This window comes from Sorex fumeus, unplaced genomic scaffold (genome assembly GCF_029834395.1).
Source record: "Sorex fumeus unplaced genomic scaffold, SorFum_2.1 ptg000081l, whole genome shotgun sequence".
NCBI classification, from domain to species: domain Eukaryota; kingdom Metazoa; phylum Chordata; class Mammalia; order Eulipotyphla; family Soricidae; genus Sorex; species Sorex fumeus.
Window position 1 is genome coordinate 18,623,351 of NW_026606138.1, and position 17,349 is coordinate 18,640,699.

The 17,349-nt window shown below is 55.7% G+C and overlaps 1 pseudogene; it reads right to left on the minus strand.

Annotated features, from left to right (window-relative positions):
* The window catches only part of LOC130038921 (CAP-Gly domain-containing linker protein 1-like), a 67,449-nt pseudogene continuing 50,100 nt past the window's right edge, over positions 1-17,349 (minus strand).

Consider the following 17,349-nt stretch of genomic DNA (forward strand, 5'->3'; position numbering starts at 1 on the left):
TCAATCAAGCAACAAGAGGTTATCAAAAACAGGAAATATTGAATTCTGACTTTCAGTAAACTCTCCCTTCATCCTGATCATCATATTGGCCACTTGCTGGGAACAAAGTACAGAATCAGGCAGAGCCTTTTTAGCAATGGGCGGATTTTAAAATGAAGCTAAAAGGAGCCCGGCAATTCAAAATTTAAAAATAAGACAGAAAGAAATGGAACAATAAAATTAAACAAGACAGGCCCGAGACAGTATGGTGGGTAGGATGCTTGCCTTGCAGGTGACTGACACAGGTTCAATTCCTGGCACCACATACGATCCCTCAAACCCTGCCAGGAGTGAGCCCCGAGCACTGCTGGGTACAGAGAGGGTGGGAGGAGGGAGAGGACGAGAGAGGGAGGGAGAGTAGGGATGGAAAAGAAAAGATAAAGAACAGAAAAGAGAAAAGGAAAGAGGGCTGGGAGACAGCAGAGAGGCCAGGGGTCACGCCTTGCACGCAGACAGCCTCAGTTTGGTGGCCCCAGCACAGAGCCAAGAGCACTGCGAGGTGGAGCCCCAAACCCCACCCGCAGGAGAGAGGCCTCCCTCCCCGCCCCGTCTCACCCTGGCGCACTCACCCTTGCAGAAGATCTAGGGGATGGTCCCGCACAGCCCTGCAGCGTCATCAGGCCCTTGGCCGCGTGGTACAGGCTCCTCTGGTCGCTGTCCAGGTAGCACTCCTGTGGTAGAGGGCCAGGCGGGCACAGGCTCTGTGAGTCAGCGCCGAGGCCCCAAGGCAGCACCTCGACTGGGGGCAAGCATTGGTGGGCGGGCGAGGAAAGGCTGGCCTCCGCATGCCCGCGTGACCACACAGCAGAACACTCTGGGCTTGTGGAAGGGCAGGCAGCCTCTCCCACATACAGCAGCGAGTGTCACAGGGGACAGCAGGAGGGCAGCCACGGTCTCGGACAAGGGCCACAAGGTCCATTTAACACACAGACAAAAAGAAACATCTTTGGCCCAGAAAGAGCAAAGAGCACACACACGCCCCACAGCTGGGCGGTTCAGCAGGGCTGACGGAGCACACACGGTCCCCAGCGGGGCCTCAAGATCTCTCCTGTGCCTGAATCCCTTCATCCAGCAAGTGCAGAGAGCAGAGGAGGGAAATCACACAACGCGCTTCACCTGCACTCCACCTGATGGGGCGGCACTGCTGGTGCCCATCGCAGGACTCTCTTTTTGATTTTTTTCTTTTTGGGTCACACCCGGCAATGCACTGGGGTTACTCCTGGCTCATGCACTCAGGAACTACTCCTAGTGGTGCTCGGGGGACCATATGGGATGCTGGCAATCAAACCCGCTTCGGCCGCATGCAAAGCAAATGCCCTACCTGCTGTGCTATTGCTCCAGCCCCTCATCGTGGAATCTTTGAACCTCTGTAAGGCAGCGGCCAACAGGCGTGCACCCCAAAGGCGTGAGGACGAGGGGTGCAGACTGAGGGCGGGCTGCAGAGGGAGACCTCCCAGAGAGCCTGGCCCAGAGTGAGCATAACATCTCCAAAGATCCCGTAGGATGTCTCTGCCAAGTCTGGGGTGCAGCCTCACACTTCAGTCCAAAACATCCTGGTCGGGATGTCCAAAGAGTCCTCAGAAATGGACCAGAAACTCCGCATTGGAGCAGAGCAGAGAGGAAGATTCAGTGGAAGGAAAGCATTAGGGGGACTCTTTCAAATTGCTCAGGGGCCCAGGTGACTGTTCAGAGCGGGAACTGTGTCTGCTTGCGGACAGCTAAGCCGGCTCCTGCCCGGCCCTGCCCAGCCCCGAGCACCCAAACAAAACATTCATTTTGAAAAACAGCGTATTACTACAGAGACACCTCTAACAACTCCCACCCAGTGAGGCTCAGGGGATACCCCTGGCTCTGCACTCAGGAATTATTCTGGTGGTGCTTCGGGGACCATATGGGATGCAGGGGATTGAACCTGGGTCAGCTGCGTGCAAGGCAAATGCCCTCCGAATGTATATAGCTCCAGCCCTTGCAATTCCTCTTTAAAAGCCCCTAGGGTCATAACTGGTGGTGTGTGGGTCCCTCCTGTCCTGAACTCGGGGCTCCCCAGGTGATGCGGGCTCGGGGGCCATAGTGGCTCAGGGCGGGAGAGAAGGCGTGAATGCAGCATCCACGGGGGCGAGTGGGGCCCTTGCCTCCGACCTGTCTCAGGTCTGTCTGTTCGGATGGCCTTGCCCCGCCCACGCAGGGCCAGGACCAACCCTGGGTGTGACCGAGACAGCTCCTATCCTCAGCTGGGCTGACCAAGCCGCTTCCTCAACGCTTTCGCACTGCCGACTGGGAAAGGGAGCAGAGAGGCCGCTCCCAGACCTGCAATGGCTCGGATGGAAGGCGAACCCCTAGTCCTGTCACCACACAGGGCCGGGCAGGCCCCTGTTCTGTCACCACACAGGGGCAGGCAGGCCCATATCCTATTAATACACAGAGGCATGCAGGCCTGTGTCCTGTCACCAAACAAGGGCATGCAAGCCCCTCCCTGCTTCATGACTGGGGTTGGGAGAGACCATCGGGGGAGCCCAGGAAAGTTCTGGATTCCACAGGCTTAAGCCCAGAGACGTGAGCAAACCCACAGGCAGCTGGATGACAGCAGCCCAGAACCCAAGCGAGCCCCAGGTTCTTTCTCTTAAGGTGCTGCTGAGACCAACATGCCGAGGGGAAATGGTGCGCGGAAATCTGGTGATGCACCTGCATTCTAGAAAGGTCGTGTCTTGAGACCAGCAGCAGCAGTACCACAAATTAACTCACACGCCCAAGGATTGCAGGGAAATGCGGTCGCATCTCAAACACACCTGCACAAGCTTTCAATGATAGAGGGCGCAGAGGGCGTAGACAGGCACTGGGAGCGTTGGGGTAATGCATGGGTTCAGGCTGACTCCCTGGCTTGGCACTGGGGGTCATACCTGGCGGGGCTTTGGGGACCATATGGGGTGCCAGGGAATGAACCCGGGTCTGCAAGGGACAAGGCAAGTGCCCTACCAACATTACTATCTCTCTGGCCCTGGTACGCCATTTTTAGAAGACATTTTCAAGCTGATGTGTTTCCCCCTTGCATCTTCCCCTTCATTCTGGTATTTATTTTCCCTTTCCCTCCCTTTCTCGCTGAGGCTGAGGGTCGCACACTCTAGGTGGTGTTTACCACTTTGGGGAGAGGGGTCCCACTCGGCCTGCCAGAACTCCAGCCATGCCCAATGTTCCCTATTTCCAGTGAAGAATATGCTATAGGAAAAACATGTGGTTGAAAACTCACATAAATCAATGCTTAGGGTTTACAGATTCCATTAAGGGCCTAAGCATGGAGAAACCTCACCCCACAGAAGAAAGAGCCAGAGTTCTGGCCCAGGTGCCCCTAAGAGCCAAGCTGACACTTTGAAAGAGAAATTTTTCAGAAGTGCTCCCTGTCATAAAGATAGTAAACAAAACATATAAAATCATATTTGCAAACAAAAATCCAGATTTCAGAAAAAGACAATATTTAAAAAAGAAAAACTCCGGGGGCCCAAATAGATAGTATAGTGGGAAGGTGCTTCCCTGGCATCAAAGAGTCAAATATGGACCCCTGAGGACCCCCAAGAGTAACCCCTGAGCATCACCAGGTGAGGTCCCAAGCAAAAACCAAAGCAAAGCAAACAAATAAATATGTGCTGAAAATAACCAGTAGGAAACGGGCTGGGACGGGCATGTGGGAGAAACAGAATTTCCCGCACACCCTGCACCCAGCCCTGAGGTCACACTGCAGAACCTCGAGTTTGAATGAAAAATGTAAGCAATTTTATTTCTAGAAAATGAAAATGTAAGATAAAAGTCTTCAGATCCTGCGAAGACTCAATCAAGGGGAAAGGCGAGTCATGGAAACAAAATCACTCACAAAGGGCTAACTGGAAAAACGCAGTGACAGACTTGACTCTTTCTGGCTGGAGCGGCCCTGCCTTCCACTCTCAAAGCTTCCTCCACAGCCACAGTGAATTCAGGGTGTGACAGGCACAAGGACAAATATCGAACAGCAGCAGAGAAACACCAGAAATCAACACATTTAAGGACAACTGATTTTTGAGAATTCAGTAAGGGCAACAACAATTTTAAGCCAATTTGTTGGAACAGGAGGTTCTCCATAAGCAAGAGGAGCAGCGGCCGGAGAGACAGCACAGGGGAAGGCGCTGGTCTTGCACGCAGCCAATCTGGGTTTTAGCCCCAGTACCACATATGGTCCCCGAGCATGCGCAGGAGTGATCCTTGAGCACAGAACCAGGAGTAAACCTTGAGCACTGCTGGGTGTGGACCAACTCCCATCTCTCCCCAAAAGGAAGAAACTGGACGCTTCCAGGAATCACTAAAATGCCAGCGTGAGTGTCACCATCACAAAAGAGGCAGAAACGAGTGTCAAGTTCAAAGGGCAAACACTGAACTTACTCTGAAGGCGCCCTCCGACTCCATGGAGAGAAGGTCCCTGTCGAAGGGAATGAGGTCCAGGCTGTACTCCTCCCTACGGATGAAGGAGCCCAGGACGCCCAGGTCCTTCAGCCGCTGCTCACACAGCAGGCTACGCCGGGGCACAAACAAAATGTGGAAATCTCTTGTGGGGCCACGTCTGTCTTCACTGCAAGAGAAGGACCGTGCCTTGGCCCGAGGCCCCGACGCGAGGACTGCTCCCCAGGGCCCCACCTGTGCCTGACACACAGTGGGCTCTAAAGAGACGCTTATCAGCTAACCCCCCACTACTGACTCGGCCCAAGTTTCAAGTTTTCCTGCTCTCTTGATGTGATGCTTTTACTGGAAACCGCTGACCTGTGCTCTGCCAAAGAGAAGTGCTGCTTTCTCTTGGGCCATTGATGGGACATGAAAACTCTCAGGGTTGGGGCTGGAGCAACAGTGCAGTGGGTAGGGCGTTTGCCTTGCACGCGGCCGACTCGGATTCGATTCCCAGTTCCCAGCATCCTGTATGGTCCCCTGAGCACCACCGGGGGTAATTCCTGAGTACAGAGCCAGGAGTAATCCCTGTGCATTGCTGGGTGTCACCCAAAAAGAGGGAAAAAAACCCAAAAACCTCTCAGGGTTATTGCAATGGACATCTGTTTCTTGCAGAAAAAAAAAAAGTTTCTATTTAATCAAGCGGTGTCGCTAGGAAAATAAAAGGTTGCTCCACACCGTGCCCGATCTTGTGCAAATACCCCGCATGCTTTTAAGTCCTTAGGGGCCATGTCGATCAAACGTAATGCAGACTGGGCTGGTGCACTTCCTCCATAGATGTTGCAGCATTAAATTTTAATCAGCTTCTCCTGACTTTGCTTATGAAATTTTGGCATATGGTATCAGTACTTGAAGAAGAACCATTAGCTGCTTTTCTTTTTATAAAGAAATTTGGGTCCTTCTACTGCGACAGGCTGGAGCTTTCTACTGTCCTGAGAGAGTGGGTTTCTGTGGTTTGCCCTGCCTCCCCAAGCCCAAATCTACAAAGTTTCCCATTCTCTATTTATAGTTTTTGGGCCACACCTGCAGGTGCTCAGGGATAACTCCTGGCTATGCACACAGAAGTCACTCCCGGAAGACTTGGGGACCACACTGGGTTCCGAGGATCTATCCTTGGCTGACTGCAGAGTATCCTACTCCTGACCCCCCATTCTCCTCTGACACACTCTCACATCTGTCCAAAGATCCACTTCCTAAAGCGCTGGCAAGCAAAGGTGTCCTGATGAGCACTAAAACCACCAGAGGAATGATTCCGTATGGATCAAGCATCAGCTCTGAGATACCTAAGTACATTTTCAGCAATTATATCCATCAGTTCTAGTGGGCGTCTGACAAAAAAATGATATTCTTGACATCCGCTGCTTGCACCAGCTTCCTTTGAGTGTGAACATTTTCTCCACCTCATGTTCCTAGGAAAGCACACATACAAATGGTGAACAGAACCCCTAAAGCTTAGCAGCCGACCCAAACTTGGACATCACTGCAGGCAGCCAACCCGGGTTGGATTGCCGGTCTCCCACTCCGTCCCCAAACACCACCAAGAGTCATTCCTGAGTGCAGAGCTAGGGGTAAGTCTGAGCACTGCCTGGGGTGGCCCAAACAAAACAGACCAACAACAAAAACTCAGGTGTTCTAACACTCCCACTCCAAAGCACAGTAGACTTTAGTGTTGAGTCAGAGAATGCAGGGGTTATGGTACATGCCTGACACATGACTGCCAACTTCGCCCCCTGGCACCACAAGGGTCTCAAGCATTGCCATGTGCATCCCAAGAGAGGCCACTGGAGTGGCCTGGGATATCCCTGCCACCACAGCGCCAAGCCTCATCGAAGTGCTAAGAATCACCACCAGGAGGTGCCCTGGGGCAGTGCTCAGGAGATCTGGGGCTAGGGAGAAAGTAGAGTGGTTAAGGTTCTTGCTTTGCATTCAGCTGACCCGGGGTTCTATCCCCAGCACCCCATACTATCCACTGAGCACTGCCAGGAGTGATCCTGAGTGCAAAGCCAGGAGTAAGTCCTGAGCACTGCCTGGCACGAGCCCCCAAATAAAATTCAAAACCACTTTAGGATAAAAATTTAGATTCCCCAAAGCCAGGTGTATAAATTCAGGCTGAAGTAACCAATCCTGTGTCTGAAAAACTTGGAGCCACATGAAGTAACAATCAGAAGACATGCCGCTCCGTCGAGGAGAAGAGGGGGGAGCACACCCACCCTTGAAAGGTCCACTGAAGGCTCCTATGCTGCCCGAGCCCCTGAGCTGCTTGTGCCCATGTAGCCGAGCAAATGTGGTGCCTGCAGCTCTCCTTGAGATGGGGACTTTTGTGCTTTCCTTTCTAATGTTGGGATGTGTGTAGGGGCTCTCTCTGTCTTTGGAGAAGCCCACGGTCTCTCCTGAAATGTTACTCTCTCTCCGCTCGTCCTCTTCCTAAAGGTCACCAAATAAAATGTTTTTTTTTTACTTCAAATAAATAAACAAAAGGTCCACAGAAGATAAAACATTTACCACTCATAACAGCATCAGTGATTCTAAAAACCAGACAGCTCTGCACACCACTTACTCCAGAAGTGGAACATCATATTACTCTTGCTAGAGTCCAGAATGACAGTTTCAAAAAAAGTAATAATAACCAAAACCTTTTTACCTTTAGAAGTGAGTACTGTGCAATCAACCCAAACGGTCCTGTGAGATACTCATCCCAAACTATTGCCTGCGGGAGGAAGAAGCATCCCATTCTTTTAGTAAAAGCAATTTCAGTAATGGCCAACAGCAAACAACAGTCATTTGCAAACTCTGGACAAACAAAATTTGCATTTAGCAATAGCTGCATATGAGCCACACTCATATTCCGTGGCCTGAAGAAAAACAGCATCAGGGCAAGGGGTGCTATTGGCCACGGAAGCACATTCACTGTCATCCACAAAGAGTGTGTATGCAGTGTCCTGGGGTCAGACTGGGGTCATGAACCCCATGGGTGAACTGCCAAGGAAACTGTGGAGGAACAGGCATCTGGAAAAGTGGTTCCCAGGGTAGCATGCCGTGACACCCCGCACACGGGGACAGCGGGGAGTGCCTGGACGTGTTGTTGCGCTCTTCCTGTGGAGAGCGACTCGAGTCGGCACCGTTTTCCTTCCCAGAGCCGAGCCGCAGGGGCGGGGAGCGCAACGCCCCCTCTCTCTGGGCATCTGGCACTGTGGGTGCCCCCGGCCCCAGAGGCCGCTGCCCACCCGGGCCCTCAGCTTGCTGCCCCCGCACTTGTCCAGGAACTTGCACAGCAAGTTCAGGTCACCTGCTCTAAGGACAGGTGCTTGGCCTTGGCACCGTCCAGCCCCGCCCCCACGTGACGCCGCGGTCACGTGAAAAGAGTGACATCACACCGCCTTCTGAAGCTAGAAGCCACTGGAGTCCCCGGGCCTCTTTCTGGTCTTGCCCTCCACCTCTTGGTTCCACCCTGCCCGGGACCATCCCACCCTGGGACCAAGGCTCCCGCAAGGTCCCCGCCGCGGCCCGCGAGCCCCCGGGAGCCGAGAACTGGTGTCAGAGACAGCAGCGCTGGTGCTAAGATGTCGGGGCAACCCCTGCCCGTGCAGCCCCTGCACACCGCCGGTGGGGCGCAGAACATTGGTTTTGTTTCTTTGGTTGAAATAAAATAAAGAGAAGGGACCAGAGCGACCGCACAGCGGTTAGGACGTTTGCCTTGCACACGGCCCACCCGGGTTTGATCCCCAGCATGCCATAGGGTCCCCCAAGCAACACCAGGCTTAATTCCTGAGTGCAGAGCCAGGAGTAAGCCCTGAGCATTTCTCGATGTGACCCAAAAAGCAAAATAAATAAATAAAAGAAACGAAATGACTAAAGATAAAATTGGTCTTCGTCCTGCTTAAAAGTCTCACCTTCGGGGGCTGGAGATAGTACAGGGATTAAGGCATTTGCCTGCAGGCGGGATATGCTTCATATGCTTCAGCCCCTGCAGCCCCCCAAAGAACGCTGATGATTAAGGCTCCGTTTGGACCAGGGAGAGGCGCCAAGCTTCGGAAGCTTCTGGAGCGTGGGAACTGACTCCCACCACAGCTGCCCGGTGAGGCTTTGCTAGCATCACTCACCAGCCCACTGCACTGCTGCTCGCTCAAAATTTCAAGATTGACTTAAATTTGTTTTTTCTTTTTAAAAATGTTATTTTCTTTTGAATTTTTTAAATCCTAATGAAATACAGAGTTGATCATGATTGGATTTCAGTCATATCATGTTCCAACACCTGTCCCTTCGCCAGTGTACATTGCTCACCACCAATGTTCCCAGTCTCCCTACGCCCCCAGGCAGGGAAGGCACCTCTCTCTCCCTCCTCCTTTCTGCAGTGCTCTCTCTCCACTCCCTCTCTCCCTCTTTTCTCTCTCCCCCTGTCTCTGACACACGCCTTTTGGTTTAGAATACAGATATTGAAAGATTATTATGTATATCTCTTTACCTACTTTCAACACCCAGTTCCGTCCAAAGTGATTTCCAACCATTTCCAAGCATTATTGCCAGACTGGTCCCTACTCTATCATAACTATCCTCTGTCCCCGATGCTTGTGGTAGCTTCCAACCATTGACCAGTCCTCCTGGACCCATTTTCCTAGCCTTGGATATCAATCTCATATATATATGTGAATATATATACATATATATATATTATGGGCTGGAGCCATAGCACCGCGGTAGGGCGTTTGCCTTGCACGCAGCCAACATGGCCGACCCAAGTTCAATTCCTCCGCCCCTCTCGGAGAGCCCGGCAAGCTACTGAGAGTATCTTGCCCGGATGGCAAAGCCTGGCAAGCTACCCGTGACGTATTCAATATGCCAGACACAGTAACAACAAGTCTCACGATGGAGTTGTTACTGGACCCGCTCAAGCAAGTCGATGAACAACGGGAGTTGAAATATTGAATGTAATCAAATAAATTGGTGTTGAAATATTGAATGTAATCAAATAATGTGAACAACCTTATGAAACAACAAAAACAGCAACAACAGAACCCAACAAGGGCCAGAGCAATAGCTTAGGTATCTGCTTTGTACCCCACTGACCTGGGTTGATCCCCGGCACCCGACATGGTTCCCCAAGCCTTACCAGGAGCGATTCCTGAGTGTAGAGCCAGGGGTAAGCCCTGAGCACCACGGGGTTTGGTCCCCAAACTAACAGGCAAAATAAAACATAACAAGGAAGCAACACAGCAAAGAAATATTACCTGATTCTCCTGGGCCCTTTCGTCCTCATCTGCTCGAGAATCAGAATTACCTTTTAGTTAAAAAACAAAGAGTGAGTGTAGGTCTTTGAAAATGTGCCTTTTGGGGGCAGCAACATTTCAGCAGGTAGGGGGTTAGATCTCTGGTCCCCTGAATGGTCCCCTGAGCAGGGTGATCCCTGAGCAGAGCCAGCAGTAAATTCTGAGCACCGCAAGGTGTGACCCCAAAACCAAACTGACCCCCATCCCCAAAGTGCCTTTTCGCCTTGTTTCGGGCTCTTATTTTGGCGCCAGTGCTTGTGGACCCAGGGATGCTACCGTGAGCCCATGCTCCGGGCAGGTGCCCAAGTTCACCCTCCTGTGCAGCCAGCTGGGGGGAGGGGGGCAGGGCAGGGGGGGCTGGGGCCCCCGGAGGTTTGGGGGAGGGCAGAGAGCAGGCAACCCTCAGCGGTAGCATTTTACCTGCAGAAATCTGGAGTTGCCTTCTGTTCTCTTTGAGTTGAAGCTCCAAGTTTTTGACCTTGAGCTCCAGTTTCACCTTGTCAGATTCCAGGGACTGAACAACTGAAAGCAAGGACTTGGCAGAGGCATTTTCTGCCCTGAACAGGGAGACCTGCAACACAGGGGTGTGGCTTAGGCCCACATGGCTGTGACCCCCATGTGGGTGTGGCCTGGGCCGACATGGGAGTGGCTCAAGCCGGAGTGGGCATGGCTCAGGCCAATTTGGGCGTGGTTCAGAGTGAGATGAGCGTGGCTCGGTCATGTAGGCGTGGCCCTGGCGGAGATGGGCTTGGCTCGGGTCCAAGTGGGCGGGGCCGGGACTCAACCTCATTCCTCAGCTTCTCCAGCTCTGTGTCCTTCTCCGTGAGCATGTTACTGGTAATACTGATGGATTTCTGCAGGGAAGCTTTCTCTTCATCGGAGTCTCTTATGAACTCGGATTCTCTAAAAGACAAAAGAGTTCACGAATCATGACCATCCTGTTATTCGTGGATTGCCTCGAGCAGGCCCCAGTAATGTCTCCTTCATCCTAGCCCTGAGATTTTTAAGAAAGTGCTATTTCAAGGCTCTTTAATAGAATGAGACCCATCACTGTTACTGGAATTTGGTATATTGGGTACGCCACGGGGAGTTTGCCAGACTCTGCCGTGTGGGCAGGTTACATTTGGTAGCCTGCCAGTTTGTCCAAAGTAGGAATGAGATAATAAGATGTTATAATAAGATGTCGCACGGCCGCAAATGCGGCCGCGCGATTCCTGGAGCTGGTTTTTATAGTCTCTGAGTCTTGGCCATTGATGGGATTATACGGCGCCAAGGGGTCAGTTGGTGGGTGTGACCCCCGCCTCCCCAGGAAAAAAGAACTAAAAATCAGGGCTGGGGAGATGGAAGGACTTGCACCCAAGTACTGCGTCCCTCAAGTACCCCCAGGAGCAGCCAATATATCCTCGCCCTGCAGTGAGCCAGGACTGGACGAGCACCACAGGGTGTGGCCCAAAACAAAACCAAAAGTAGGGCAAAAAAGAATCAGGGCAAGGAGATCAAGGTTAGAGCTTACACCCCGTGTGCTGAAAGGCAGAAAAGGACCCATGCTGCGGGCACCCCCGCCCTGGAGCCTGCCGGTCTGAGCCCTAGGTCCCAGGGACTTCTTGGAACTGCCCAGAACTGCTAAAGCTCCAAGCGCTGCTGGGAAGAGTTCCAGTATTCCTAGGAATATCTCCAGTGCTACTGGATTAAAGCCCCAGTACTTCTGAGTAAGTCCACCAGTACTGCTGGGAGTAGCCCTGAGCACTGCTGGGTATAGCCCCAAGGACTGCAGGGTGTGGCCCAGCACTGGGCAGGTGCTGTGTCACCTCGAGGGCCCAGGCCCTAATGCCTGCAGGCTGCCAGCCCAATGCTGCCAGTCCCTGCCCCCGAGTGCCGGGAAGGCTTCTGCACAATCAGTTTATTTTTTTTAAGTTTTTCCTGGGGGTGGGGGCAGAGGGAGAGGCCCAAATGCCCAGGTGCGTTTGCCTGGCACATGACCCAACCTGAGTTCAATCCTCGGCTTCCCATAGGGTCCCTGAGCTCCACCAAGAGTAATTCCTGAGTGCAGAGCCAGGAGTAAGCCCTGAGCACTGCCGGGTGTGGTCCAAAAAAAGGGTGTTTGCCTTGCAAGCGGCCAACATGGCGACCCGAGTTCTCTTGAGAGCCCGGCAAGCTACCGAGAGTATCTCGCCCGCACAGCAAAGCCTGGCTAGCTACCCGTGATGTATCCTATTCAATATACCAAACACAGTAACAATTGTCACAGTGGATACGTTACTGGGCCCGCTCGAGCAAATCGATGAACAGTGTCAGTGACGGGGACCGTTGGGGCTACACCTGGCGATGCTCAGGGGCCACTCCTGGCAGACCCAGGGGGACCTTATGGGGTGCCGGGATTTGAGCCCGCGTCTTCTGCACGCCAAGCAAGTGCCCTGTCTACTGTAGTGTCTCTGGCTCCCACACGCTTCTTTTAAAGAACCAAGAACATGGGGGCAGAGAGGCAGCACAGGGGTCTGCGCCACATGGTCCCCAAGCACTGCTGCAGCTGGGATGGCCCCCGCGACTCGCCCGCCCAGGCTACAGCAGGGGCTGCAGGCGGGCCCCAGCCCAGAGGGCCCAGGTCACCAAGGTCTCTGTGACCCCCATGCGGAAGCAGAAGAGCCCCCAGCTCTGACCCCAGGGCCCCATGCCCCCTCATCTCCCACCATCCCGCTAGGGGCGCTGAGGGTGCCCCACCCACCGAACCAGGGCACAGGCCGCCAAGAATCAGCGGTCCCCGGGGGCTGTACAGAACCCCCAGGCCCCCAGCAGAGCCAGGGCACAGCGCTGCCTCTGCTCCCTCGGAGGGACCCTCCCGGGAAGCTGGGGGCGGGGGGACGAGGGCGCCCTGGCGTCATCTCCCTTGCACTGCCAGCTGGCCTTGCGAGGGCATGTTCCCCGCCCCCGCCCCACCCGGGCTCCTGGGAGCGGTCTCAGGGTGTCCTCGGATTCCCCTGGCCATCGCCGGGTCCTGCCCAGTGAGGGACCGACCTGCAGCACCAGCAGGCAGATGAGCGGCTTGCCCCGCCCTCTGCTGGCCGCCGTGCGAACTGCAAGGTGCCGGGCCCTGCCTGGGGGGGGATCCCGCCCACCCGCACCCAGCAGCGCCTCGCTCAGGCCCGGGTCCCCGCGTCCCGGGGGTTCCCTGCCCGCCCCTCGGGGAATGGCCCGTGGCTGCGGAGCCGCAGGAGGGGGCAGGGGTCCCTGGGGGGCCTCCGGCCGGATGCCCAAGCTCCGTGGCGCCAGGTTGGTTGGCGGGGGCCGGAGCAGGGCCGGCGACTCCCGGCGGGCGACCCCCGGCGCCCGTCTCCCCGACGCGGGGAGGACCCCAGTCCCCGGCGCCCAGCGAGGCGCACCCCGAGGCCACGTGACCGTCTTTCCTGGGGGCAGCGGTGGGCGGGCCCCGGGGAGCGCAGGGCGCGCGAGTCCTGGGACACGGACGCGGCACCCGGGCGCGGGGGTCTGAGTCCGGAGGCGTCTGTCTGCGGGCCTGGGCGGCGGCCTGGGCTTCCGGCCCCTCGGGCTGGGCGGGGCGGGTGGCAGGGGCCCCTGGAGTGTGGCGCAGGGTCCGGGTCCGGCGGCGGCGTCGGGCTCAGTCTTCGGGCTCCGCGTCTCCATCCTTGGGGTCACCCGGCTCTGCGCGGTCTAGGAGATGGGGGTCAGCGGTGGCCCGGCGGCCCGCACATGCGGGCAGGGGGCTGTCCCCGCTGCAGCACCCCCGCCCGAAACTCACCACCCACGCCCACGCCTGCTCCGGGGCAACCTCCACTCCAGGTGGGGAAACTAAGGCTCAAATGTAAGCAGCAAGGCGTGGACGGGCTCGGCTTCTTCTGACCCCGAGGTTGGGGGTCTCTCCTGCATCCAATTCTCCGAGTCGGAGGGCCCGACCTCTGCCCCCCCCCCCCGCCCTCCCACCTGGCCCCGGGGGCAGGTCTCGGCAGAAGGGGAGGGGGCCAACCATCCTCTCCCCACCGCGCCCTGCTGTTGCTGCAGCTGGGCACGAACCTCCGGGAACCCCCAGCAAACTGAGTCTCCTTGGACCCGCTGGCCACGGACTGCTGGTCGCAGACCCTGAGGGTTCTCACGGCCCCTGGGGTCTCGACTTCCCTTCCTGTGCCAGAAATCAACCCAGAGGGAGGCCAGTGCACAACTGCCCTAAAACCCACGCTCAATGGCTCCCAGACTATTGCGGAGGGAGGGGCCCAGGCTTTGATGCTTGCAGAAGTTTAGTGAAATTTTACTGACTGTGAGGGAGAAAAAGTTTGCCTGTGTGTACATGCCAGAACCAGCGTATCATTGTGTCCATTTGAATTTAAAGAAACAAGTTAATAACTTTGGGAAATGGAGAACAGAAAGAAAAAAAGAACTTGTTGCAGCCCCACCCCACCCCCCAAAAAAGAATTCTTTTAAACACCTAATCCCAGGAAGAAGTGCTATTTCTTGAATAAATGATTAGCAAGCAATGACAACAATTAAAACACACACAAAAGGACGTGTGTGGGGGAGCACAGGGTGGGGACGGACGTTCAGCCAAGAATGGGCAACGCCACAGCCTGGAAAGGACATGAGAGGGGACAGAAGTGTGGCTCGTGGGATGCATATTGGGAGAGAGACAGAGGTGCGTGTGAAGTGGGGGATCTCATTAAAGTCTGGGGTCCAGGACAGTTGTGGCTGTTCGTATCCTACTCAGTGGTTCGAATCTGTGCACCCCTGGGAGAAGCCGGCAGGGCCACTGGGTACTCCCTCCATCCCACCTTGCGGCACTGGGTCATGCATGTTTAGATCACATGCACTGGGCCATAGCACCAGTGATGCAGGCAGGTGACACATTGAATGAGGCGTAACTTACAGCAACAAGCCGAGTCTCCCTGGTCCCCGGGTGAGTGGGTGAACAAGGAGCATGTTCCGAGTGTCAGATGCCTCCGAAAACTGACAGGAGGAATCGGAGACTGAGGCCCACGTTAGAAATGGCAGAATGTATGTCTGGTTAGTGAGACCCAAGATATCGACACACACATTAAAGAATTCTCATGGGTTTACGGCAAACGGGAATTCTCACAGAGATGAAGAGAGAAGTGTGTATTTATCTCAGTGCTTGCTTTGCATTCAGCTGACCCGGGGTTCTATCCCCAGCACCCCATACTGTCCACTGAGCACTGCCAGGAGTGATCCTAAGTGCAAAGCCAGGAGTAAGTCCTGAGCACTGCCTGGCACGAGCCCCCAAATAAAATTCAAAACCACTTTAGGATAAAAATTTAGATTCCCCAAAGCCAGGTGTATAAATTCAGGCTGAAGTAACCAATCCTGTGTCTGAAAAACTTGGAGCCACATGAAGTAACAATCAGAAGACATGCCGCTCCGTCAAGGAGAAGAGGGGGGTGCACACCCACCCTTGAAAGGTCCACTGAAGGCTCCTATGCTGCCCGAGCCCCTGAGCTGCTTGTGCCCATGTAGCTGAGCAAACGTGGTGCCTGCAGCTCTCCTTGAGATGGGGACTTTTGTGCTTTCCTTTCTAATGTTGGGATGTGTGTAGGGGCTCTCTCTGCCTTTGGAGAAGCCCACGGTCTCTCCTGAAATGTTACTCTCTCTCCGCTCGTCCTCTTCCTAAAGGTCACCAAATAAAATGTTTTTTTTTTTACTTCAAATAAATAAACAAAAGGGCCACAGAAGATAAAACATTGAAGGGCCCGGGTTCCTCTCTGGGCACGCGCAGCTAGAAACAGCCCCGAGACAGCCGGTTTTCAACCCCTGAGCCGCGTGGGACGGGCACAGAGGCCCAGCTCTGGGCAACAAAGCTGAACGGCTCCAATTCCAACAGGTACAGCCCGCCCCCAAGGGCCCGGATTCCTCTCTGGGCACGCGCAGCTAGAAACAGCCCCGAGACAGCCGGTTTTCAACCCCTGAGCCGCGTGGGACGGGCACAGAGGCCCAGCTCTGGGCAACAAAGCTGAACGGCTCCAATTCCAACAGGTACAGCCCGCCCCCAAGGGCCTGGGTTCCTCTCTGGGCACGCGCAGCTAGAAACAGCCCCGAGACAGCCGGTTTTCAACCCCTGAGCCGCGTGGGACGGGCACAGAGGCCCAGCTCTGGACAACAAAGCTGAACGGCTCCAATTCCAACAGGTACAGCCCGCCCCCAAGGGCCTGGGTTCCTCTCTGGGCACGCGCAGCTAGAAACAGCCCCGAGACAGCCGGTTTTCAACCCCTGAGCCGCGTGGGACGGGCACAGAGGCCCAGCTCTGGGCAACAAAGCTGAACGGCTCCAATTCCAACAGGTACAGCCCGCCCCCAAGGGCCCGGGTTCCTCTCTGGGCACGCGCAGCTAGAAACAGCCCCGAGACAGCCGGTTTTCAACCCCTGAGCCGCGTGGGACGGGCACAGAGGCCCAGCTCTGGGCAACAAAGCTGAACGGCTCCAATTCCAACAGGTACAGCCCGCCCCCAAGGGCCTGGGTTCCTCTCTGGGCACGCGCAGCTAGAAACAGCCCCGAGACAGCCGGTTTTCAACCCCTGAGCCGCGTGGGACGGGCACAGAGGCCCAGCTCTGGACAACAAAGCTGAACGGCTCCAATTCCAACAGGTACAGCCCGCCCCCAAGGGCCCGGGTTCCTCTCTGGGCACGCGCAGCTAGAAACAGCCCCGAGACAGCCGGTTTTCAACCCCTGAGCCGCGTGGGACGGGCACAGAGGCCCAGCTCTGGGCAACAAAGCTGAACGGCTCCAATTCCAACAGGTACAGCCCGCCCCCAAGGGCCTGGGTTCCTCTCTGGGCACGCGCAGCTAGAAACAGCCCCGAGACAGCCGGTTTTCAACCCCTGAGCCGCGTGGGACGGGCACAGAGGCCCAGCTCTGGACAACAAAGCTGAACGGCTCCAATTCCAACAGGTACAGCCCGCCCCCAAGGGCCTGGGTTCCTCTCTGGGCACGCGCAGCTAGAAACAGCCCCGAGACAGCCGGTTTTCAACCCCTGAGCCGCGTGGGACGGGCACAGAGGCCCAGCTCTGGGCAACAAAGCTGAACGGCTCCAATTCCAACAGGTACAGCCCGCCCCCAAGGGCCTGGGTTCCTCTCTGGGCACGCGCAGCTAGAAACAGCCCCGAGACAGCCGGTTTTCAACCCCTGAGCCGCGTGGGACGGGCACAGAGGCCCAGCTCTGGGCAACAAAGCTGAACGGCTCCAATTCCAACAGGTACAGCCCGCCCCCAAGGGCCCGGGTTCCTCTCTGGGCACGCGCAGCTAGAAACAGCCCCGAGACAGCCGGTTTTCAACCCCTGAGCCGCGTGGGACGGGCACAGAGGCCCAGCTCTGGGCAACAAAGCTGAACGGCTCCAATTCCAACAGGTACAGCCCGCCCCCAAGGGCCTGGGTTCCTCTCTGGGCACGCGCAGCTAGAAACAGCCCCGAGACAGCCGGTTTTCAACCCCTGAGCCGCGTGGGACGGGCACAGAGGCCCAGCTCTGGACAACAAAGCTGAACGGCTCCAATTCCAACAGGTACAGCCCGCCCCCAAGGGCCCGGGTTCCTCTCTGGGCACGCGCAGCTAGAAACAGCCCCGAGACAGCCGGTT